The sequence below is a fragment of the Phascolarctos cinereus genome, unplaced genomic scaffold (assembly GCF_003287225.1).
Source record: "Phascolarctos cinereus isolate Bilbo 61053 unplaced genomic scaffold, phaCin_HiC Scaffold_9;HRSCAF=440, whole genome shotgun sequence".
NCBI lineage: Eukaryota > Metazoa > Chordata > Mammalia > Diprotodontia > Phascolarctidae > Phascolarctos > Phascolarctos cinereus.
This window is the reverse complement of record NW_027556402.1, coordinates 167858117-167886017: the sequence shown is the minus strand read 5'-3', so window position 1 is coordinate 167886017 and position 27901 is coordinate 167858117.

Here is a 27901-nt window from a genome sequence, read left to right as displayed (position 1 = left end):
GACAAAGTGCATAAATATTTACAGGAACCTCATCTCCTAATTCCATTCATGAGTCAAGTCCTCATTAAAAGAGGACAAAAGAGTACCAGGTTAGAGTCAGAGGGCCTAGATTTCAATCCAAGCTTTGATAATTATTACTAGTTACATTAGACCCATTCTTTTTAGTAGCTAGACTTCCATTCCTTTGTGTGTGTAATGAGAGGGTGGGCTAAGATAACCCATAAAATATCTTCTAGTTCTAACTCAATTAAGCATATAGAGTCTTTTTATTATTCATTCAGTAATTCATTTATTTTCAATATATGTATTTTTAAATGAGTTCCAAATTCTCACCCTTTTTCTCACTGATTGAGAAATCAAATAAGATGATGTCAGTTATATCTGTGAAGTTATGTAAAATGTATTTTCACATTAGCCATGTTGTGAAAATTTTTAAATAAATAAATAACAAGAAACATAAAGAAAGTGAAAGAAATATACTTCAATCTGTATTCGAGTTCATTAATCTTCTCTCTGGAGGTGGATAACAGTTTTCATATTAGGTCACTTGGAATTTTCTTGGATCACTTTCTTGATAAGAATAGCTAAGTCTTTCACAGTTCATTATCATTACAATATCGCTATTAATATGTACAAAGTCTGGTTCTACTCGCTTCACTTTGCATCAGACTTATTAAAAAATTTTGAAATCATCCTACTGGTCATTTCTCACAGCACAGTAGTATTCTGTCACAAACATATACCATAACTTGTTCAGCCATTTCCCAATAGATATGCATCCCTTCGATTTTTGGTTCTTTTCCATGACAAAAAGAACCCTTACACTGGAGTAGGCAGGTGGTACTGTGGATAGAGCACCAGTCCTGGAGTCAGGAGGACCTGAGTTCAAATCGAGCCTAAAACTTTTGATACTTACTGGCTTTGTGACCCTGGGCAATTGAATTAACCTCATTACTTAGAAAAAAACAAACAAAAAGTTAAAAAGAACTCCTACAAATATTTTATTGTACACATTGGTCCTTTCCCTTTAATCTTTTGGGGATATAGAGCTAGTAATGATGTTTCTGGGTCAAAGTGTATGCACAAGTTGATAGAACATTGGCCATATTTTCAAATTATTCTCCAGATTGCTTGGACCACAACTCCACGAACAATGCATTAGTGTTCCAATTTTCCATCTTCTCCAACATTTATCATTTTCCTTTTCTGTCATATTAGCCAATCTGATAGGTGTGAGGTAGTACCTCAGAGTTGTTTTGATTTGCATTTCTAATTAATAGTGATTTAGAGCACTTTTTGTTGGTAGCTTTGTTTTCTTCTGAAAACTTCCTCTTTATATGTTTTGACTTTATCAATTGAATAATCACTTTTTAAAAAAAATAAATTTGCCCTAGTTGGCTATATATTTGAAAAATCAGGCCTTTATCAAGAAACTTGCTGTAAATTCTACTTCTGGTTTCCTGCTTTTCTTGTAATTTTGGCTGCATTGGTTTTGTTTGTGCAAAACTTTTTTTTTTATTTCATGTAACTAAAATTATCCATTTTCTTTCATGTGATCCTCTCTATCGCTGGGTTGGTCATAAACTATCCCTTTATCCTGAGATCTCAAAGGTACCTTTTTTCCCCCATAAACCTCTTTTTTTTTATGGTATCAACCTTTGTGTCTAAATCATTTGCTTTTGTCTTGGTATATAGTGTGAGATGTTGGTTTATGCCTACTTTCTGTAAAACTGCCTTCCAGCAATTTCATCAAATGGTGAATTCTTGTCCTAAAGTTTGGATCTTTTGGTTTACCAAACACTAAATTATCAGAGTAATTTATTAAAGCATATTATTTACCTGATATATTCTACTGTCCACCATCCTAAGTTTTAGTCAATATCAGATTGTTTCGATTATACCTTTGTAATATAGTTTGAGATTTAGTATGACTAGACTGCCTTTCTTAACATTCTTTTTCATTGATTCCCTCAATATTCTCAACCTTTTGTTCTTCCAGGTGAATTTTATTATTATTTTTCTACCTCTATAAAATAATTCTTTAGTAGTTTGATTAGTACGGCACTGAATAAGAAAATTAACTTAAGTACAATTGTTATTTTTATTACATTGATTCAGCCCACCTCTGACCAATTAGTATGTTTTTTTCTATTATTTAGATCTCTCTTTATTTGTGTGGTTTTTGTTTTGTTTTGTTTTTTGGTTTTTTTGCAATTGTGTTCATATACCCCTGGGTTTGCTTGGTAGGTAGACTCACAATTTTTTTTATATTGTCTACAGTTATTTTAAAGAGAATTTCTCTTTCTTTCTCTTCTTGTTGGATTTTGTTGCTAAAATATAGAAATGTGAATGATTTATATGGGTTAATTTTATGTCTTGGAATTTTGCTAAAGTTATTCATTGTTTCAACCATTTTTTAAATATAATCTTCTCGGTTTCTCTAAGTGTAACATCATATCATCTGCAAAGAATGATAGTTTTTATCCTCATTCCCTATTCAAATTTCTTAAATTTCTTGTTTCTTCTCTTATTGCTATATCTAGAATTAGTAATACAATATTGAATAATAGTGATGATAATGCATATCTTTGCTTCACCCCTGATCTTAATGACAAGGCTTCTAGTTTATTCTCATTACAATAATGCTTGCTATTGATTTTAGGTATATAAACTTATCATTTTAAGAAATGCTCCATTGATTCCTATGCTTTTTAATACTTTTAGTGGGAATAAGTGGTATATTTTGTCAAAAACTTTTTCTGCATCTATTGAGATAGTTATATGATAAACATTTGTTAGTTTGGTTATTGATATGTTCAAGTATGCTGATAGTTTTCCTAATATTGAACCAGCCCTGCATTACAGGTATAAATCCCACCCAGTCACAGGGTATGATTTTTGTGCTATATTATTGTAATCTCCCTGCTAGTATTTTATTATTTATTTTGCGTTAATTTTCATTAAGGAAGTTGATCTGTAATTTTCTTGGGTTTTGCTCTCTCTGTCAAAAACTTTCTTTTGTCATAAAAGGAAGTTAGTAGGACCCTTTCTTTACCTATTTTTTAAAAATGTTTCTTATCAGCTAGGATTAATTGTTCCTCAAATGTTTGGTAGAATTCATTTGTAAATCCCCTGGTGCTAGAGATCTTTTTTCTCTTTGACTTCATTGATGGCTGGTTCAATTTATTCTTTTAAGTTAGGTTTATTTAAGTATTCTATTCCTCCTTCTGTTAATTTGGGAAATTTGTATTTTTTAATAAAGATTCCTGCATTTCACTTAGATTGCCAGTTGTTTATTTCTTTGGGGGGTTTTTGCATATAATTGGGCAAAATAAATTCATAATTGATTGAATTTCATCTTCATTGGTGGTACATTGATCCTTTTCATTTTTGACACTGGCATTTTTAATTTTTTTTTGTAATCACATTAACCAATAGTTTATGTATTTTTGTTCATAAAAAATAGCTCTTAAGTTTATCAGTTATTTTTTAACTTTATATTTCATTAATCTCTTCTTTGATATTTATGGTTTTTATTTTGGTTTTTAATTGAGGATTTTTAATTTGTTCTTTTAAGTTTTTTTTTTGACTACCCAATTCATTGATCTGCTCTTTCTTTCTTTTATTGATGTATGCATTTGGTACTTTGAAAGAATTCCACAAATATCGGTATGTTGTCTCATTGTTGTCATTCTCTTTAATGAAATTATTGACTGATTCTATGATTTGTTCTTTGACTCACTTCATTCTTTAGGATTAAATCATTGTTTCTAATTGATTTTTAATCTATCTTTCCATATCCCTTTGTTCCATGTAATTTTTATTGCTTTATGGTCTGAAAATTTCCATTTATTATTTCTGCATTTCTGCATTTGGTCATGAGGTTTAAATACTCTAATACATGATCAGTTTTGTCAAGGTGTCATACAGCTCAAAAAAATAAAGGTATGTTCTCTTCTACTCTCATTCAATTTTCTCTAGAGGTCTCTTATATCTAACTTACCTAATATTCTATTCAACTTGTTAAATTCTTTCTTCTTTATCTTATAGTTACAGTTATCTAGCTCTTAGATGGAAAGTTGAAATTCCCCCACTAGTATAACTACTATTTCCTCCTATTACTCATTTAACTTTTCCTTTAAGATTTTGGATGCTAAGTTATTTGATGTATATGTTTATTATTGATATTACTTCTTTGTCTCTGGTATCTTTTAACAAAATGTAGTTTCCCTGCTTGTCTCTTTTAATTGGGTCTATTTTTGCTTTTGCGTTGCCTGAGATGACAATTCCTACCTTTGCTTTTTTTAAAATATTTATTCTGATGCATAATAGGTTCTGCTTCAACACTTTATACTCTGTGGCTGTATACACTATATACACACCCCATGTGTCTCTCCCTTGCATTCTTGTTTCTAATTCATTCTGCTATTTGGTGCCATTTGGTGGATGTATTCATTCCATTTATATGTACAGTTATGATGTTTAACTTTCCATTTACCTCCATCCTGTCTTCATTTCTTTATAATTTTCTTTCTTTTATCACCCTTTCCCTCCTTAAAATTCTATTTTGCTTCTTACCACTGCCTCCTCTCTATGTCCTCCCTTTTATGACCCCCTTTTCTGTTATCTCTTTCCCCTCCTATATCTCTGTTGGGTAAGATGGATTTATATACACAGGTGAGTGCTTATATATTTTCATTACTCTTTGCACCAGCTTAGAGGAGAGTGATGTTCAAGCATAGCCTGATCCCCCACTATTTTCTTCTCCACTATAAGAGCTCTTACTTGCATGCCTCTTTTATGTGAGATATTTCCCCCCTTCTTCCTTTTTTTTCCTCTTCCACCCATCCATCCCTCTTTCTTGTTCATCCATTTTTTAAGATTATCCCAACGTAAGTGACTCACTTCCATGCCCTCCTCTCTATAGCCCTAATATTGATAAAATTCTTATAAGTTATGTGTGTCATATTTCCATATAGAAATCTGAACAGTTTGACCTTATCAAGTCCCTTATGATTTCTCTTTCTTGTTTACATTTTTAATGCTTCTCTTGAGTCTTATATTAGAAAGTCAAATTTTCTATTCAGCTCTGGTCTTTCCATCAAGAATGCTCGAAACATCTCTATTTCATTAAATGTCCATTTCCCTACTCCCTAAAGGATTATACTAAATTTTGCTGTGTAGGTTATTCTTGTTTGTAATCCAAACTCCTTTACCATCTGGAAAATTTTCTCCCAAGCCCTCCACTTCTCTAATATGGTAGCTGGTAAATCATTTGTGATCCTGATTATGGCTCCAATATGTTTTAATTTTTTTTCCTTGACCTAGCAGCTATGAAATGTGTTTATAATATACCTGGGAGTTTTCATTTTGATATCTCTTTCAGGAGGTGACCAGTGGATTCTTCCATTTTCTATTTTATCCTCTGGTTATAGGATGTTGGGGAAGTTTTACTTAATATATAATTTCTTCAAATATATGTGATTACTAGAGTCTTTTTTTAATCATGGATTTCAGGTGTCCAATATTACTTTTTAAAAAATGAATTTATTCTTTATTGATTTTAAACATTCTTTTATTTTTTTTTAATTTTGAAGTTTTAGATTCTCTCCCTCCCTCTTATTTTGAGATTGCTAGCAAAATGATATCAATTATATATGTGAAATCATGTAAAATGTATTTCCATATTAGCCATATTGCAAAATAAAAAAGCAAGAAAATTATAATCCAATTTTCATTTACACTTTATCAGTTCTCTGTGGAAGTGGATAACATTTTTTCATCATGAGTCCTTTGGAATTATCTTGGATAACTGTATTGATCAGAGTAGCCACATCTTTCAAAGTTGATCATCAGTTCAACATTGCTGTTACTGTGCACACTGATCTCCCAGTTCTTCTCACTTCACTTTACATTAGTTCATAGAGGTCTTCTTGTGATTTTACTGAAAGCACAAACCCCCTGTCGTTTCTTATAGTGCAAAAGTACTCCATCACAATAATATGCCATATGTGCATCCATTCCTCAATTAATTATTGCTTTCTCAATTTCCAATTCTTCCCTACCACAAAAAGGGATGCTATAAATATTTTTGTGCCTGTAGGTCTTTTCTCTTAATCTTTGGTCTCTTTGGGGTAGAGCAGTGATACTGCTGAATCAAAGGGTATACAAAATTGTATTATAGCCCTTTAACCATAGTTACAATTTGTTTTCCAGAATGATTAAAGTAGCCACTATTCCACTAGTAGTTTATTAGTTTGCCTATTTTTCCTCATCTCCTCTAACATTTGTTGTTCGTTTGTTTTTCTGATAGATATGAGGTGGCATTTTGGAGTTGATTTAATTTGCACTTTTCTAATCAATAGTTATTTAGATAAATTTTATAATGGCTATAGATAGGTTTAATTTCTTCTTCTGGAAGCTGCTGATTCATATCCTTTGGATATTTGTCAATTGGGGGATAATTGGTATTCTTATAAATTTGACTCAGTTCTCTTCATATTTGAGAAATGAGGCCTTTATCAAAGACATTTGTTATATTTTCTCCCCAGCTTTCTGCTGAAATCAGAAAAAAGTCTCCCACTCCTCCCAAGTGTCTGCATTCAATCAAAGGAACATGGAAGCAGTAGCTGATTCACCAATACAAGACAATTTTTCAGGTAAGACATACGGGTAGTTTGAAATGTATAATTATGAGAAAACTCATTGCTCAGTCTTTGAATCTGACTTGGTTTCTTTTCAGCATGATCTAGATCCTTAGTTAAGTGTTTCTAAGCAACAGGTAGAGGTGGTTCAGTTTCCTAGCCACACAAGGGTAGGTTGAAACACTTCAATAAAGTTTTCTCACAATTCCCCTAATTGAATAGTGTTTTCTCACAAGACAGAAATTGGACTAGACCCATAAGTGAATAGAAAGGGAACAGGGCTGGCTCTGGAACTGAGTCACAGGAGGCAATGTGATTCACTCAATTCCCAAAGTTGACTTGAAATGTAGTTTCTCTGAGTATCTCTTGTACTTGGTTCTGTTTTTGCTTTTGCTTAGTTTGAGATCATGATTACTACCCCTACTTCCTTTTTTACTTCAGTGGTAGCATAATAGATTCTGCTCCAATCCTTTATTTTAATTTTCTTTCTCTTTATGTCTTTAATGCAGAAGCTGTTAAATCTTGTGTAACTTTGGAACCGTTATATTTGAAATGTTACTTTTTTGCTACATGAAACATTTTTTTTCCTTGACCTGGAAGCTTTGGAATTTGGCTATAATATTCCTGGGAGTTTTCATTTTGGGATCTCTTTCATGAGGTGATCAATGGCTTCTTTCAATTTCTATTTTACCCTCTAGACCTAATATATTGGAGTAGTTTTACTTTATGATTTCTTGAAATATGATGTCTAGGCTTTTTTTTTAAATCATGACTTTCATTTAGTCCAATGATTCTTAAATTATTTCTTCTCAATTTGTTTTCTAGGTCAATTATTTTTCTAATGAAAAATAATTTACATTTTCTTCATTTTTTATTCTTTTGACTTTGTTTTATTATTTTTTGGTGTCTCACGGAGTCATTACCTTTCAGTTGCCCAATTCAAATTTTTAAGTAATTATTTTCTTCAATCACTCCTTTTCTGTTTGGCCTATTATGCATTTTTAAGAAGTTCTTTCCTTTAATGAATTTTTGTGCCTCTTTTGTCATTAGGCTAATTCTGTGTTGTTGTTTTTTCTTGAAGGTGTTATTTTTTCCAGTATTTTTGTACCTCTTTTACCAAGCTGTTAATTATTTTTTCACAATTTTTTTTTTGCCTCACTCATTTCTTTTTCCAATTTTTCTTCTCATACCATTGCTTGATTTTACAATCATTTTTAGCTCTTCCAGGAATTCTTGGTAGACATATCCAATTCAGTTTTTTTTTCCTTCATGCTTTGTTTATAACCTGTTTTATACACTGTCTTCTTCTAAGTTTGTGTATTGAACTTCCCTGTTACCATAGAAGCTTTTTATATTTGTGTTCTTTTGTTGTTTGGTCAATTTCCAGCCTATTTTATTATTATTATTTTACATTGAACCTTATGTAAAAATTGGTCTTTGTCCCTAGAAGGTAGGGTGTGTGTGTGGGTGGGGGGGGTATTGTCCTAAGCTACAAACTTTTTCACACTGCTGTTTTCAGAGAGAGTTCTAGGAGTTTGGAAGTTTTTGCTGCTTTTAAGTTCTACCAAATTCTTTTGGGAAAGGTATGGTCATTGTTCTCCTGGTCGATTTGCAGGTCTTTGCTCAGGAATGGCCCCTCATCTCTACCCCACCATTTTGGCTCTACCCCCAGAAGTCTAAAATGTAGAAATAAAGTACAAAAGAAAGATACAACTTCAAGGAACTTTTGAGATACTTTAGTCTGTTCCCTTATTTTATGGAGAAGGAGAAGAGTCCCATAGACATAAATTAACTCTAAACCTCATAGTCATTTGAAAAAATAGCTAACTTTGCAAAAAGTATAAAGCTGGCATCCAGCAGATTCAAAGAGGCTTCTAAAGTGATTCAGGAGACTAGCTAAGAAGGAGACCTGAAATAGAGTTCTAAGAGGTTTGTGAGTAAGTTGTATTTGTCATCTTGGAACACAGTAATCCTCAATGTAGAAGCAAGAGAAAATGATTAGAAAAGATTTTACACAGACCTTTAAATAGTGCTCTTAAAAATTCAGCTTATTGAACTCAGGATCATATGTATTATACAAATTATAAACATATTTCACAATAATACTTAGAGACAAGAGACATTCAAGCTGACAATAGAATGCTTAAATGATTAGAATAATTTTATGTAATATAATTATGTGATAATTTTATATAATTAAATATTGAAAAAGAGACTTTATATCAATGTTTGTTGCTGTTGTTGTTCTTGTTTTTAACCTCTTTTGAGTCATGGATCCTTTTGGCTATATAGGAAAATCTGTGAACTCCTCCTCAAAATATTATCTTTAATGCTTTAAATAAAATATATAGGATAATGAAAGAAATAGAATTAAAATATTTTTTAAAAACAAATTCATAAACTTTAGGCTAAGAACTCCTGCTTTTGAGCAGGTTTTACATATGCAGGATATCTCTGATGTAAAATTGACCTCATTTCTACTACTGCATAATTTTTCCTCTAACTGAATCCGATTAGTTTGTGAACAGACTTAGTGTAATAGAGTACTGAGCTTGGAATCAGAAAACCTAAAGTGAAGTTTGGAGCTGCTCAGTAATTGTAACACTATGGCTAAATCACCTAACTTTTCAAAGCCTCACTTTCTTTACACATAAAATAGATCTGCAGGATAGAAATTGGATCTATCAGTGTTTAATTGGTATGTCTCTAAAACAAAATAGGAATCAAATTGGTTGACTTCTTTTTTTTTGGCTTTTTTTGGTCAGGCAGTTGGGTTTAAGTGACTTGCCCAGGGTCACATAGCTAGTAAGATTAAGTGATTGCCCAGGGTCACACAACTAATAACGGTCAAGTGCATGAGCTAAGATTTGAACTCAGGTCCTTCTGACTTCAAGGCCAGAGCTCTATCTGATGCTGCCCTGGATGACTAACTTAATTGTGCCATACAGTTCAAGCCCAAACTATGAGGAAGCTCTCCTCTCCTTCCCCTCAAATTCCCCTCTTTTTCCTCTCCTCTATTCTCTACTACCACCACTACTGCTGCTGCTACTACTACTACTACTAATGGATATTTGTTCATATTTATTTATATTTATATATATTCTTTACTGTTTTCAAAGTGTTTACCTTCACTTTTTCAGAAATATAAAGTATATTATAACTCCAATAACTGCCTATTTCTCAACTGCAGTGGAAGTGACATTTCCACAAGCGACTAAAATGACTCAGTAAGGGTTTAAGCTTTCCAATCATTGTTCTCATAGGAACTTAATTAAAACACTGAAAATGACAATTGGAAATTGAAGAGAAATTGTCATAACATTCCATTGCAATTTCTATTCCAATGAGAATTATCATTTTGAGACAACAGTATATGTGAAATTATTAGATTTTTAAAAACTATATTGTGGTATTAGAAGAAAAAAAAGAAGCTGCATGGCGCAGGAGAAAAAGCACTAGGTTTAGAGCCAAAGGAATTGTGTTTCTGTCCCACATATGGCACTTCACACATATGTGACCTTGAGCAAATCACTTAACCTCTTTTGGCTTCAGTTTCCTCATTTATAAAATCTAAGAGTTGGATTAGTGCTCCATTTAGGTAACTTCCAGCTCTAAATCTCTTATACTATGATGAAAAAGTAATGTTATGGTTGTTCTTTGAAGCAGACCAATTATTTTATTCAGATTTTCAGAACATATAGACAGTCTTAGAGGTGTGTAATTATATGACTAAACAATTATTTTTCACAGAACAGGCTGTTTTCCAAAACATGGTAAATGTTGAATGAATTTTAAATGTTACAACATTACACTTACCATTATTATGCTTCCATTGTAGAGGACTAGCCTTAAGTAATGATAGCTTCCAAAAAGAATTAGTACCTGCTATTTTTTTAAATTACTGCCAATGATGTTTTTTTTTTAATTTATCTTAGGGAAGGAATAAGCTTTTATGACTTTTTTTTACCATTTGCATTAAAAGATAAACAAATAAGCAAAAGATAATCTTGCAGCAAGTTTTGTATCTATATAGATATAATGCACATGCATAAGCACATATATATATATGTGTGTATATATATATATATATATATATGTGTATATATATATATACATATATATATATGTATTACTGCCCAAGACAATTTCAAGTTCTGTATTCTTAATTTATACAACCAAAAGATGGCAGTACTTCATCAACTATTCTCTTACTATAGATTTTAATATTCATTTTTCCTCCTGTCAACATGTATCATGTACAATTTCTATGCAGTTTAAGAGCAAAAATATGTACAAGTTTAACATCTTCTCCATAAATGTTTTAAATTCTTTACCTCAATCTTGATGTTTAATTTTTTTTTCTGTGAGAAAAAATCAAGCAGGAGACAAAATCTGACTTTTCATACTGATGTCAAATGGAACATATTCTGATTCTTTTAGGCCCTCTCCTCTGGCAGTTTTCTTCGTGTTACTTGATTAGTTTTTTGAGAATCACTCTGGAAGAAAGAATTTTGAAGAAGACTTGTAGTTTCCTTTCCATTAACACAATGCTCTTAAAGTCATTTTAAAAACTTGACAAATGCATTTGCTCTTTAAAATATGCTACAACAGTGCTGAATCCTGAGACCTTTCTTTTAGCTTACCATTTTTACTGAAACCCTAACAGTGAGAACCAAAGTATTTTTAACTCAGAAGAGATCAAAGGAAAGGCAAATTACATTGTTCAGAGTAGTACATTATAAGAGTTTACTGGATATTCTTAATATCTGATAAATCATTCACTGAACTTCCTGACTTTTAATTGTTAAAATTTATTTTTCCCTCTGAACAATACATTATTTCTTTCTGTCTGTCTGCTTTTCTGATGGTCTGTTTCTCTCTGTCTCTTTCTGCATCTGTGTCTGTCTATCCGTGTTTATATCTATCTCTCTGTCTCTCCCTCATCAAAGCATATAAATAAACAAAAGACAACAAAGGATTGTGCCTTGGATTTTTTAAGCTTATTATTGCTAAAGATTCAAGAAAACTTTAAACAAGAGGCACCTAGGCATAAAAGGGGCACTATAGCCCAACGTTGTCTAAAATTGTGCTGATTGTAATAGTTGAAATGGGAAAATAGAGAACTTATTTTAAGACTGTGGTTGGCCCCCTAGCATAAGTATTCATTTTTATCCCATCTGGATGATCTTTTGGGTGAAATTGCATCAAAAAGCCAGAGATATGCTCATAGATTTAAAACTAGTAGCCTTGATAATCACCTAATCAAAGCGCCATATTTTATTTAATAAGAACCTTATTTCTGAGCTGCTTTGGGTCCCACAACCAGTAAATAGCAGATCCAGGATTCCAAGCGACATCTTCTCTCTCCCACTTCAGTGTTCCTATGACTACTTTATGAGTGAGCCAAAGAGGCTGGTAGAAGCTGAAGAAAAAACAATAGAGGGGACAACCCTTGGGACATAGAGAGCATTTCATTTTCCACCTCTACATCCATGTGCAAAATCTTCTTCCTCCTCATCACTGACTCTCAAAACAGTCCAAATACTACCTCCTGCATGAAGTCTTTACTAAAACGTTGATGTGGTCAGTTTCAGAATTTAATTAGTATATACTTGATAGCTAATATCCTTAACTGTGGATACCATGTGTTGCTCCAGTAAAATAAACACATCTTGAACATTTGGTCTTTTCATATTTTTTTTTCTCTTTGTATACCCAGGGTTTAGACTACTGCCTCTAACATAGTTAAATAATAATTTGTTTAGTTGAAACAAATCAATTGACAATGGGATAAGGGAGCTGGAGATTTAGGAATAGAGAATAATGTATATTTTGACTACTCATCATGTGGTAAAAGGAAAGAAAATGAGATGAGAGGAAAGATAAAAGATTGAGAGAACAGAGCATGATATAAAGATTAGAAGCCACACTGAGGATGAAACATAGGGCTGGAGGAGTGAGTAAAGATAGGAATATGATATGTGATATGATTAGAGAAAATTTCAGTGTTCTATACCATGGACAGTTGGGGACGATGGTTAAGTCAAAGACAAAACTTCTCCTATGGGAGTTTGAAGACAAGTAAGGATGTAGGTCCTGAGTTAATGAAATGTAAGACTAAAATGTTCAAAGAAATATTGTGCATATTGAATGCCTTGGGAAAAGGAAGGAGTTGATGTTAAAGGAAGATTGTATATAAGCCAAGTATTGACCATATTGAAAAAGGAAAAAAATAAGATTGACAGTAGATTTGTAGGTAACAGCAATAGGGTTTTGAATTGTGCCATATAGACACACAGAGTGATTCTTAAAAAAAAAAGAATTTGCTAAATGATTGTGGCAAAGAGGTGGTCTGAAAGTAGCAGTGAAAATAACAAAGTATATCTACTATTACTTCTGGATCACTTTATGATAGGAGAATGAGAGAAGGAACTTCCACTTTTAAAAAGGGTGATCAGTCATGCAGTACCTTCTGAAAATAGCCAGCTTTTTGTTAGCTCAAGAAGTCAAAAAAAAATTGAAAGGGTGCAGGAGAGTTTGATAGCAATAGGTTTTCCAGAAGACACAGTGGAACAGGTGGGGTGGAAGAGCAGAGAGACTAAGTAAATGTAGGATTAAGAGGAATGAGAAAAAAGGGAAAGGAAAAAGGCAGGAATATTTTTTCAGGTGAAGAACCTCTGCTATGCACTATTTTGAGTAAATGTCTAGATCTCATTTCCATCATACATATGATTCACAGCTGAGGTCTTTGAAGTAATAAATATTTCAGGCCAAACCCCTCCAAACACCTATAAAGATCAGTCCAAACATGTTCTAGAGCAGCAGGACCCCCTCAAAAGACAGAGTGAAACAAATTTCCAGCCCAAAACAACCTGGACAGTTGATAGGAAAGGTGTGTTGCAACAGGCTGGGAGAGGAGCACAGTTCAACATCAGCTGCACAGGCAAAGATGGAGCCCCAACAGACCTGGAGCAGGCCTCGAGAGACTGACTCACAGGCAGCTGTGGCTGTTTCCTGACTTCTCAACCTACAAAAACCAATGACAACTTAGAACATCAGTGGGAAAGGTCTGTTGGACCTGGGTGAGAGAGGAATGCAGAGAGAACTCAAGCAAGTTATGGCTTTTACTCAGCCATGTTGGCTCCGCCCTACCCCCAAGATTTTTTGTAGAACAATCAGGGAATATTATCATAACTGAGAGGATTCCTTGATTGCCCCTTTCCCATATGTTGTACCACTTAGATTTGGGGATGAAGTCTTTAAAATGAGATTCCTGGACAGAAATCAATAATCAGGCATTTATTAGTAATTATTTATCAAATTCAAATCAGATAATGGGCAAGGTCCAAAGAATAGACTTAATCTTAGCCTTAGGGCCTTCTGCTGATTATTTCCCATTAGCTTTGTGGGATGAGGATATGCAATAAATAGGTCTTTGACCTTATTTAGTTGGGGAGAGAGTTATGAGTTGTACTACAGCAGAAGGTAGCAGAAAGTTTGCTCCAAAGAGCCTCTATGCCAGCAGATGTTATTAGAGAGCAGCTCAGTGACATATCAGCTTTCATGCCTTGTCATTCTAAACATAAGAAACAAGGCATATAGTTGAAAGGGATCCCTATCTGGGAATTTTAGTCAATAAATAACTGTGGTCCCAGTCTCCTAGTGAGTGTTAATAAATTTGCCATAGCAGCAACATAACTTCTTTGCAAGATGAATAGGGATGAGCAACTTCAGAAGTCAGAACCCATATATAAAGAAACCTCTTAGCTCTCAATATCCGAGGACCCAGAAGCACAAATCATAGTATTTTTCATACTTTGAGGCTTGGAATTTGTGATGCATATAAGACCCCTTTGGCACAGTTGTTTTGCCTTTATCTGCAATTGGGGAGTTGGTAGGAAAGGAGGTGATGTGTCAAAGACTGGAGCATAACACTTAAAATGAGCTTTTAGGCCAAGCCCTAGAGCCAGAAAACAGATTATACCCTGGAATAAGGCAAATGGGGAAGTTATAGTAAGTAAGTGATCCAAGGTCACAACCAGTGCTCAAAGTCAGAAGTCAGAGTTAGGAGAGCTAGTATCTCAAATGTAAGCCAGAGTCCAGATCAAGACTTTACGCCAAGCACAAGTGGGCTGAGATCAAAACAACCTAGAAGAACATAGTTGAAGAAAACACATATACTCTTTTTCCTGCCTCCTTTTTTGTGGATGGTACTGACAATTGTCATTCATTCTAGGAGGTAGGTATAGGATTCTTAAGGTTTTATTGGAGGAGTCAAGAGAGGAAAACAGAGAAAGTAGGTAAATGCCATTGATACCTTTCTTTTTGCAGCACAGATTACTGAATCTAACACCATTCCTCCTTTTTTTCACCCCTTTTCTGTCTCTTTCCACACTTTCCTCTATTCCTCTCACCAGTCCACACACAAATATACCACATGTCTGATGGGGATAGCAAAAGAATCACATGCACAACTTAACTGAAAAGCAATGCTATTGGGGGGAAAGGGAAAGGAAGAGATTATGATTACAATAGGAGGAGTGATTAGGGCTCTTTCACATGCTCACTTCCTAAGAGGAGTTCATCAGGTTCTGATCTCATAGTTAAATCAGAAGTTCAATTCAAGATGCATGTTGGACATTTACCTGCATTTAATTTTCAAACATAACAGAAAAAAAAGGATAGCATTTTGTTTTTCCCTCATAAGAATAATATGAGCCCAGTATCATATTATTATGACAATTAGAAGAAAAACCAGCAGTTAAATATAAATATATACACATATATACATTTATCAGATATAATTTTTGGGTGCTAATATTTACTAATGGATAGAGAACAAGCTTCAGAGCCATAAAGACCTAAGTTAAGGCCTGCCTCCACCACATATTGGCTGTTTGATCACAGGTGAATAACTGAACCATTCAGATGTTCTAACTATCAGTTTCAGAGAAGTTTATGACCTACAGTGGTAGAAGCAATTCTTTTCTGTGAGTAAAAGTAAAATAACAGGTCTAGGCTCCTATCCCTACATATAAATGCTAATCTTTTTCTTCATCCAGAGTTTCTATGTAAGGGAATTAAACCATTGCTTTCAACAGAATGGGTCAAGATATTGCACCCTAGAATTTGTTCATTAGAGAATACCTTGTACAGAAATATGAATCTTTTCTGTGAAAAAAGTCCACAAGTGGGAAGTTTTATATAGATGTAGATATAGATATAATGTGTGTATTTTATATATACATAAATATATATTCATGTATGTATGTGTATATGTATGTGAATATGCATATACACACATGCATATGTATACCTATGTATGTGTATATATTTATATACCACTACAAGTAAAGTTTATAGCATCAAAGGGAGAAGATTTGCCTCTCATTTGAAATAACTAAGCTGTAAAAATCATCTACCAAGCAAATTGTTTTTAAAAAATGTTTCTGATATCAAAGAGATCATTTGCAGGGAAACGCCTTGATACCTATGCTTACTTTTTTTAATGTCATTTTAAAAAAGTCTAGAATTTGGCTAGCTGCATTATTCATGGAAACTCATGTAATGCCTCCATAAATCAGGGACTCAGGGAAAACAAGAATGAAAATGATCTATTGAATTAATTGGTGCAATAGTTTGGACTTTTTCCATGCAATTTACTTTTAGGAATTTTGTGCTGTAGTTTAATTTTCTCAAGTGTTTATTTTATCACTTTTCTCTTTAGCCATTTTTCTACCTTCATCATTGGCCACCTGCCCACCTTTATTTCTCTCAGTCAAATATAAGGTCACAATAGTCTTAGGTAAGGTAGTGAAGAGAGACCCCTTCTCTTTCTCTCTGACATCAGTGTGTGTGTGTGTGTGTGTGTGTGTGTGTGTGTGTGTGTGTGTGTGTGTTTTGGAGTTGGCTGGCCATACATGCTGTAAGGTAGAAAAGTGAATTATGTATTTTATATTCTCAGATTACATTTTTACTTTCCTTTATAATTTGTCTCAGAGTGATATATGAGTGCTAGTCTTGTATTCAGAAGATATGTATAGGATGGGAAGAACATGGTTAGACAATGCTTGATATAAAAAAAAATTGGAGAGTTTTAATCATCAGTAAGCTATATATAAGTCAAGTATAACATGACATGCCACAACACTGACAAATCTCCACCTGTGTCTCATATGTAGAATGAGTACGGTTAGAATCCTTCTCTACTCTGCTTTGGTAATGAATTTACAGTTGAAGAGTTCAATTATAGGATGCACATTTTAGATGGGATATAGCCAAACAGAAGCATGCCTAAAGGGATGATGAGCAGGACTTTGAGAAGACTAGATTGTCATATTATGATCAGATACATGAACTAGAGATATTTAGCCTGGAAAAGGAAATATTTAGGAGGCATAGGATAGTTGAAATTCTGATACTTTTTTATTACGCTTTGTTTTTTCAATGAACAAACATTTGTTTTCTCTCAGACTCACCTCCCAATTTAAAATCAATAAGATAAAAGAAACAAAACCCACTTCTAACAAATACGCGTGGTAAATCAAAGCAAATTCTCACATTGTCCACATCCAAAAATGTGTATCTCATTTGACATCTTGAGTCCATCAACTCTGTCAAGAAATGGGAGAATAATCATCTGTCCTCTGGAATCATGGTTGTTCATTGCATGGATCAGAGATAGGACTGTTATATAGGAAAGGGAATAAAGATTTCAGGGAATAAACTATGAGGAATGACTAGAAGTGGAGGAGAGGCAGATTTATATAAGGAAAAATCTACCATTGGATTTGTTTAAGAGCATATTGGGCTGCCTCTGGGAAGAAATGGGTTCCCCTTATAAGTGACTGTCATGTACAGGGTAAATGATCATTCATCAGGAATATTATAGATGAAATTCCTGCTGTATTAGAAATAACTTGTATTAGATAACCTTAGGTATCCAATTCTGAGAGTCTGTGGTTCATATTTCAGTTGACAAATACTGTGACTTATCCTCTCACATCCTCACTGGCCTTATCTATAAAATGGGCTTAATAACATTTGTCCTCCTTCATTACATTGTTGTGGGGAAAGGACTTTGTAAACAAAATTATTATTATCATTGTTACTGTTATTATACACCTGTTGTCTTGGTTCACAGAATTACTAAATAAAAGTATAGTTCGAGAGCTTTTTGATAAAGACAATTCTGAGAACAGCTACAATAAATTATCTTTCCTCTGAACTTCAACTTGTGCTAAAACCTCATTTGTTTGTAATGTATAAAGAACCATCTCCTGTAACAGTGGTTTAGATTTGTATCAGTGAAATGGATAAAGTCACCACTCAGTAGCTCCAGAATTATTTAAATGGCTAATTTACTTCTCTTGGAATATTGAGTCATTTACTAATTATTGGCTTTTACTTCAGCTCTCCTTTGGCATAGGCTTTCAGCTGAAATATTGGCATATGGTTTTAAAAAAAAGTATACTTTTTTTTTCATGTGGCAGTTTCTTGTCCCTGCAAAAAATCTGTCACAATTTTGTAGCCTGATGGTGAAGTATTGCTAATCGGCTGATTTATTTCCCTCCAAACAGTTCCGAGATCACCAGTATTTTGAGCACTTTTTTGCTGAGCAAGTGGTTTCTTAAAATCCTGAATTTCATTAACTCTGAAAGCTTCTCCCATTTTGCAGGAGTGCCAATAAAGTCTAGACTTCTCTAAGCATGTTGGTCTGCACTCAGAATTACCTTTCAACCATACTTCAACAAAAAGCTATCCTTCAAACTATTCTGGAAGATACTTAGCAATGGATGGCAGCACAGAAAATTCCTTGTCAAAAACATATTTAGTTCAAGCAGTACTGCATTGTTAAAGGAATTATAGAATAGCACAGCTAGGAAAGTACTCCTTTTATGTTGAGTTCCAGATTCATACTAGAAACTTAAATGAATAAATCAATTTTTAAAAGTACCAAAAGCATATGACTTATCTAAACAAGACATAAAGAGTCATTTTAAAGCCCAACAGGTCTGATGTCCAAAAAACACAAAAAGGAGAGTTAGTAAAGATTATCTATGTACTTCTGCTGATAGTCCCCTGAAGATTAATTTCATCCAGACTTAAACTATCATTAGGTTGAGGGTTACATCAGCAATGAATTATTTAAAAAGCCTCCATTCCTTATTTTTAATTTTTTTTATTTCTAGACAAATGCTAAAACAAATACATAATGAGAAAAGAAAAAGAAACATTATAAACAAATATAAAATAAGAAAAGCAAAAAGGCATGTGTATAGCATTACATAGGAGAGGATTCAAAATATATAGCAACAAGTTTTCATTTCAAGAAAGCCTATATGTTAAATACTGTGCATTATGTTGAAAGCTGTTCAATTCCTTATAAAGTAAGAGTCACCTTAGTGACTATCTAGTGGAATCCTCTCATTTTATAAATGAGGAAACTAGTCCCAGTGAGAGGAAGGAAATTGTCTCAGGTCATCCAAGTATTTAGTAGCAGAGCTAGGATTATATCTCATATTTTCTAATTACTAATTCAGTGCTCTTTCCCTCATATCACCTTGTTTGTTCAATTGATTTAGATATTAGTCCTGCATGAGAATGACTTCCCAACATTTATAATGAAGCATTTTTGATCATGGTTGATCATTTAATATCATGTTGTTGCTAGGCTTTTTGATTATTGAGTCTTGAAGTGCATTAAGCAAGGCAAATCTCTTGAATTGAGGAAAATGGTCAGTCATATCTGTAGCATTACATTCAGTGCCGGGCACCATACTGCTGGAAAGACATTGATGAGATAAAGAGCTTTCAGAGGTGGTTGTTCAGAGGGATGTTGAAGGGCCAGATGTCTCTGCCCTGTAAGGTGTATTCGAAGGAGCTGGATGTATGTAGCCTGAAGAAAAGAAAACTTTTGGGGAGAAGGGGGTGGGGTGTTCAAGAACTTGGCCACAGTCTCATGGAAAGAAGAGTGGAATTGTTTTGTTTGGCCCTAGAGGACAGAACTCTAAGAAGTGACAGCTTTAGGCTTGATGTGAAGAAAAAATTTCCTAAAATCTGAGCTACCTGAAAGTGGAATGAGCTGCTAAGAAATTTTTCAGGTAAAGACTAAATGATCAATTATTAGCTATGTTGTAAAGGGGATTCTTGGTCATATATAGTTTAGAACAGAGATATCCTGAGGTCTGTAATGTGTTGCAATAATATAGGCAAAATATGATGAGGTCTTCAATCCAGGTGGCAGCTGAGTGAACAGAGATGAGGAGGAAGATGTTAGAGATATTTGTGGAAATATGAAGAAGAATATTTAGTAACTTATTGATTGCATATAAGGGGTGAAAAACAGTGGGGATACTGCCAAATTTATGAACCTGGAAGACTGAGAGAATTGCAGTGACTTTAACAGAAATAGGAAATATGGAAGGGAGCACATGGTGAGGTATGAGGAGGCAAGATAATGATTAAGTTTTGAAAATATAGAATTTGAAATGTCTCTGGAGCATTTTGTTTGGCCATATACATCTGTATAAGAAGGATTCTCCCTGTAGGAGTTGATCAGATCACCAACAGAGAGACCGTACAGAGAAAATAGAAGGCAGTTCAGGATAGAGCATTGGGGAACATCCATGGTTAATAGGAGTAATATGGAAACTGAGTCAGCATAAAAAACTGGAAAATTAATAAACTGGCAGAAGGAGAAACATGAGAGAATTGTGCCACAAAAACTCAGAACTGGAAAAAAAATTCTGTGTGTGTGTGTGTGTGTGTGTGTGTGTGTGTATCCAGAAAGGGAGGGTAGACAGTAGGGTAAAATGCAGGGGATGACTAAGGAAAATGAGAACTGAGAAAAGACCATCAGATTCGTCAAGTGAGTGATCATTGGAAACTTTGTAGAGAGTACTTTCAGCTGAGTGATGAGGTCAGGAACTACACTGCAAGATTTTGAGAATTGAGTGAAAAGAGGAGAAATAGAGCCAATGTATATAGGTAGCCTTTTTTTAAAGATTGTAGCTGAGAAAGAGAGGAAAGATAGCATAATAGTGTCAGGAGATGGGGAGAATTGTGCAGGTTTGAAAGCAATAGGGAAAGAAAATGTAAATGAGGAGAGATAGAAGATTAGACCAAAAGGGCCCGGTTGTATTTTGAATCTACTAAAGGAGGATGAAGATGATGCAATGAAGGGGTTAACCTTGGCAAAGAGAAGGGCCACCTCATTGACAGAAACTAGGGTACAGAAGCAGAAAGTTTGTAGGGGTTATATAAGGAATTGTCTGGGTAAGAAAAGGGAAGGAAATCATGTTTAATGGTTTCATTTTCTCAGTAGGCATGTGGTAATGTCATCATATGAGAGAGAGTGGTCAAAGGATGTGTGGGAGATTGAGGCAAGAAAGGAATGTTGTTACCATTTTTGTGAGCAGTAAGATGGCAATCAATTGGGGAAGAATAAAATGTTTGTTTTAGGGAAGTTGAAGTTGGATAACATGAATCTACAATTTATACAGTCAGCACATGTGACTTTCCAGGGTTCCTTAAGCGCCAAATGAGGAAGCACAATGCTTGTGATTAGTCATCAGATCCAGGGTGTGGTCACCCTTGTGTATAGCTCAGGTGAAGTGAAGGAGTACAGATGTAGGTCACAAGCTTTAAAGATACTGAAAAAAATTAGGTTAGAGAATTTGAGGGAGCATTAATATTGTTAGCTGAAATTTCATTGAATAAGGCAGAAGTTGGAGAGGAGAGGAAGATGATGAGCCAGATGCTAAATTCCTGAGAAAGCAGGTAGATAGACCTAGAGGCTAGTATACAATGGCCATCATGATCTTGCTTAGGTGGAAAATTTATTTGAATGAAGAGTAGAGGAGAAAAGGTTACTCAGTGTTGAAAATAAAGAGAGATCCTAGATGTGGCAGTGGAGAGCAAAGAGTATTCTGACTCCCCTGAAAGACCAGTGTGTTGGGGGTGTCAGGGGAAGGAACAGATGGAGAAGAATGCAGTATTATATGGGGAATTCCAGGTCCCGGTGAAGACTAGAAGATGGAATGAGTTTGAAAGAATGAAGGGAAATTTATTCACAACAGAATAAGAATTCTGGAGGACATAGTGAAAAAGGTGGGTAGGGTTCAAGTTGAACATTGTAGAATTAGAGTGGAAGAGGGAAGAGATCAGAGAATGGAAAATTGGAATTGAGCATATGTTCTTAGTCAGGGATATTGAGTAATTCAGGGATAGGGAAAGTAACAGGTGTTGAGAGTTTGTTAGGCATAGGAGTAATAGCTGGTGGTGGGTAAAGTCCTAAGAGCTGTGTAGAGCCTTCATCACTCCACTCACTCTTCTGATATGGCTAGGTAAAGCGAAGGGAATGATGCTGCAGTGATGCAGGACTTAATTTTGGGTCACCCCAGCTGGTTCTTCTTCTGTTATGGCTGATGTTGGAGTCTAGCCCTCTGGCTGGCAAAGGGCATTGGCTGAGCAGTCTGGCCTACTCTATTAGTCAAGATTAACCATTGCTTTTATTAATGGTTTCTCTGGTCGTGTCAAATACTGGAGCTTTTTGAGACAGTGAACCCGGAGTACTTTTGGGGGAAGTCAGTGCAAAACCAAATGGCTCCTATATATTGAGATGCAGTAAGTAGTTATGTATCAGTATGAATTTGTAAACTATGTATTAGTTCAAATTTGAATTTAATGTTTGTAAGCTTCCTTTCTGTTTAATTGAATTTCCTTTCCAGCTGCCACATTTCATTATTCAGGACTTAGACAATCCAAGAATTGTGGATGTCATTCCTAAGCATTATTTGTTCCTAAGTTTCCATCCTATATATTTCTATGTTTTTGTCAGAGGTGAAATTATTATATTATTATTATTTTAATAACCATTTATTAAATTGGAATAAAGGCTTTTCTCTTTCTATTTTCTCTCAAGGCCCAACTCCTATAAAGGTCAGTCCATTTCTAAAGGTCATGGCTAGTTACTGAGATTACTTCTAGCCCCCAAGGACATACTCTTCAGTCTTGGGCAGAACCAGAGACCCCACCACACTAGGAGACCTCACTTACGTTTAGAGTATAAATAGAATTTAGTCTGGGTGAATCTTTACTTTGGGAAAACAGGGAAAGGAGTCCTTGTCCTTGTACCCCTCCATTAGGATTTAGGGTGATCCAGATCATGAAGGAGAAAGCCAGCCAGAGAAGTCTGAATGATGATCCATTCTCCTGTTGAGATTGCTGGAGGCTGTTGAGTCTGATGATCAAGCCATATTCTCAGCAAGAGTTGCTGAAGACTTTTAGCCCACCTCCTCATTAAATGTACACCAATCAGAGTTGATTTTCACTTGTCACAGGCATTCCCTTTCAGAGATGTATTTGAGGCTTTCAGGATCTACATTGTGGGTTTTTGTTTACTGAGAGAAACCACTGACCATTAATCTATTGCTTGCTGACTAGCCTAATTAATAAATTGATTATTAATTGCCCAGAAACTCTGTCAGGGTTTTCATTTATAACAAGGTATTTGTAGATCTATAATTATCCATCTATCTATCTATCTGTCTGTCTATCTATCTATCTATCTATCTATCTATCTATCTATCTATCTATCCATCCATCCATCTTACTACATACGTATGTTCCTCTTCATGGGTTGGTTTGCATAGTATCCTAGCTATATCAAAAGAAAGTAAAAGAAAAAAACTAATAAATTGAACCACTATATGGTAAGAAATTAATTAGATTAGAACAGACAGGGATCATGAATGGGTTATAATTTGTATTGGTACAGGTACGCGCAGATTATTTTATCTGAGCATACTAGCATGTTCTATCAAAAATATTAACCCCTTAAGGGCATAAATTATGACTATCTCCCTTGTAAAGTCATAACATCTACACACTGGATACTTAAAAAATAACATTAGGTAATTGGCATTGCTGACTATTTGACAGTTTTACTTTTTTATATGTCCCTAATAACTTCAGTTGAGTGTAACTGAAACATGAGTATTTGAATGTCCAGCACCAACAAAAGAAAATGTAATTTTCCAGGGATAGAATATTAGCTGACTAACATTAATACAGGATGACTAGATGGTACGGTAGACAAAGTGTCAGGCTTGAAGTCAGGAAGACTCATCTTCCTGAATTCAAATTTGATTTCAGATATTTACTAGCTCTGTGACCTTGGGCAAGCCACTTAATCTTGTTTGACTTAGTTTCCTCACCTGTAAAATGACCTGGAGAAGGAAATGGAAAACTACTCCAGTATCTTTGCCAAGAAAACCCCAAATGGGGTCACAAAGAGACAGAAATGACTGAAACAACTGAACAACAAACTTTAATGTCCATATGCATTATCACAAGATAGTTTAAATTCTAATCATGAATCATCTGTTTGGTCAGACCAACATTATCTAATGATAAAACTGGTCTAATCGAAACCTGAGAGATGGATAGATAGAAAACTTTTCTGAGTACTTTATTGGCCAGTTGCCATTTTCTAAATGGACCCCAATAATGACTTTGTTGAGTTTCCTTTAACCAGTATATATTAAATGGAGTGCACTTAAATTTCTAAGACATCTAGCTAATTTACCAAGATTAAATTAAAAGATCATGACAATACATATTGAGTGCTATAACAGTTTCAGTACCCAAGTTTTTTGAGGAGGCAGTATGGAGCAATGGTTTAAATCCCATCCATGATGCTTATTATTTGTGTGACTTTGGACAAGTCATTGAACTTCCCTGGATCTCAGTTACCTCAGCTGTAAAATAAAGGTATAAAGGTGTTGGATTATATGGCCTCTGAATTCCTTTTGGAATGTAGATATATGATGTAACATCTCAAATAAAATGTGGTTCTTTAAGCAAGGGTCAATTAAAATTCACAGACTGTGAAAGAATCACAATAAAGATGAGTGGATAGGAAATATTAAACAAAAAAATCATGTGCATTTTGCAACTGATTGTAAATGCTTGTACTCTAGTGGCATTCATATACCTCTAAATAAAAATTAATGAATAGTATATAGTAAACTAATTTAATTAATTCTATTCAATTAAACAAACATTTATTAAATACCTAGTACGTGCAAGTCACTATGCACAAAGATAAAAAATGTAAATGCCCTTGTCCTCATGGATCCTAAATTTTACTTAAGGGATACAATATGAATGAATGAATAAAAAAGTACTCATTAAGGACCTATTATGTGCCAGAAACTATTCTAGGCAATGGGGAAGGAGAAAATAGTGACATAACTCACATCCTAGAAAGGTGCTTACATTATTGAGGTAAACAATACATACATATAAGGTGCCTAGGAAAGGAATTTTTGTGGGAACAGTTACAGGAATGAGGCACGTAACCATAGTGAAGTTCAGTGATGTTAAACTCAAATAGAAATGAAGACCACTAAACCACATATAAGAATCCCTAAGGGATGCATATTATCTTAGATTTAAAATATAATGTTACCTATATCATATGTATTTTTATTTATTTTATTAAATATTTCCCAATTTTATTTTAATCTGCTTTGTACTGCACTCAGGAGTGTTGTGAGGTTGTATGTTTGATGCCTCTTATGTAGATAATTGTCATATCTTTCCAAAAGCAATAATATTATTGTTCTGATTATTGGGTTTTTTTTTTAAGAGTTAGAAAGGGGACATTATGGGTGTGGTAGCAGGGCCAATGACAAGATGGCTAAGGTGGATGGCTGTGAAGTATGATTTGGAGCCAGCTAAATATTGTTTTTGAGGTAAGTTTTTGCTGCCTCACCCATTAAGTTAAATCCCAGATATAGTTGCAAACTAAATGTTCTCAGGGATACACACACACACACACACACACACACACACACACACACACACACATGTAATTTAGAGATTTGCATTATAAGATTATTTGTGGTAATGTCACAGGCCAAAATTAGGAAGCTGAACACTGGACTGCTTATAAAAATAATTTTGGGGTTATATCTTTAATAACTTTCTTCACATTACCTTTTGTATGCTTGTTTCTCAATACATTTTTCTTCACTCACACTCTCCCCAACCCACACATTGATCTATATTAAGGTATGTTTCTTAATTTCTGCATTAAGAAATGCTCATGTTAGCTTAGGAAGCCTTGTGGGGTTTTTTCTCTTCTTTGTTTGGTCTCTCACTTTGTTTTTGATACTTTCTTTGGAATCTAGAAATTTGAATGTAGATATAATAGGTCTTCTACCATGCTATGAAGCAAGTATAATGGAAATCAGAGAAACTTGTAGCAACAAAAGTTTTTAACCTGTCTATATACTCTTGATCTTTGGGTAATTTTTTTCTGAATTTGATCATCTGGGATCCCCCACTACTCCTTGAATTCTCAAATTAGAGAAAATTAGGGCCTTTTACAGAAATTAAATGAGCAAATCTTGCTAGCTCATGAGTTAATTTTTTTTTGTACCCTTTCTTTGGATCTCTCCAGTGATATCCACTTCCTCAAATTTCCCATCTAACACCCACTAACACACTCCTGCCCCCACTCTTCTTAATAAAGCTTGGTCCTAATTAGTGTGAACAATGAATCCAGTGAATTGCTCAAATTATTCAAGTTCACATTGCATATTCCCATTGGTCTGGAATTAATCACCATACTTTATAAAATTAAAACTTTGAATAGTGCAAATTTGAAAACATTTAACCACTGGTGGTAAACTACCTGAGCCGTTCTGTGCAAGCTGCCTCCCAGAAAATCAAGAGCAGGCCACTGAATTAGCAGCAGCTGCTGTTTCTGCAGCTCTCACACCACATATGATAAGGGAGTCAAACACCTGGTCAAAATGAGATTAAAGAGGTCACTTTGTTAACACTGATGTAGGCCTGTTGCTTTGCCCATGTTTGGATCCAGGTCACAGTCCTAGGTGGCAGTCCCAGGGCGAGGAGAACTAGCACAACAGAGCTTGTGGCCATAGTGGAACAGGGATTCTCCTCGCAGTTCCATGGCAGAAAAGAGTGCTTGTGGTCTTTCACAGACCAGAGCATAGGAGAATAGTAAATACCTGTCCTTAGATCATACCACCTTAGAAGAACTGAAAACTTGCAGGTCCCTAGAAGTATTTCTGAAAAGAGCTGCACAAAATCCTTGAAGCTTGGAATAGTGAACACACCACCCTACTTTAACAAAAAGTTAAATGTCAAGTAATAGGCTGGGGAAATGAGAAAATAATAGAAAACAATTCTGACCACAGAAAGTTACTATATTTTTTTTCATGGGCAACCTCCTTCATAATTTATTAATTAATTTTTATTATTTTTTAATTTTTTGAATTAATTTATTTTGAATTATCACCAATCACTTCCATAAGCTTTTGAATTATAAATTTTTCTCCCCCCTTTCCCTACCTCCTTGCCCAAGAGGGTGCTCAATCTGACATAGGCTGTACATATACATTCCTATTAAACATATTTTTACATTAATGATGTAAGTAAGAATTGGAACCCACAGGAAGAACCACCAGAAAGAGGACACAAAACACAACAGAAGGAAAAAAAATAGCAAATAGTATGCTTCAATGTACATTCAAACTCCATAGTTCTTTCTTTGGATGTGGATAGCATTTTCCATCATGAGGCCTTTGGAGATGTCTTGGATCCTTGTATTGCTGAGAAGGGTTAAGTCTGTCAGTATTAGTCATTGCACAATGTGGCTGTTACTGTGTACAACTTTCTCCTGCTTCTGCTCACTTCGCTCAGCATCAGACCATACAAGTCTTTCCAGGTTTATCTGAAGTCAGCCTGCTCATCATTTCTTATAGCACAATAGTATTCCATTATATTCTTATACCACAACTTGTTCAGCCATGTGGTTCCAAAAAGATAAGTGAAATTCAAAAGGGCAAAAACAGAAAGGGAGAGCATTCTAGGCAAAAGAAAAGAGGCTAACATAAGATGGAGAGTAGTAATTTCTCTCTTAAAAACAAACTTTGAACTGAAACTTTCAAAGTCAGTTTTTCTTTCCCAGATCACACCACCCCCAACTTCAACTCTTTATCATACTAACGATCATTAAGTCAACATTTTGAATGATATTACTCAAAATATTATCACATTAAAAATGAGAAGATGCAATAAAAACAGAGCATTGGGTTTCAGAAAATGCATCTAATGCTCCTATTTATAGTATCAGACATGGACATGATGAAAAAACTGTTGGAAAACAATAGTCATAAATGGCATAGACAAAAAAATTCAAATATATTTATCAATGAAAA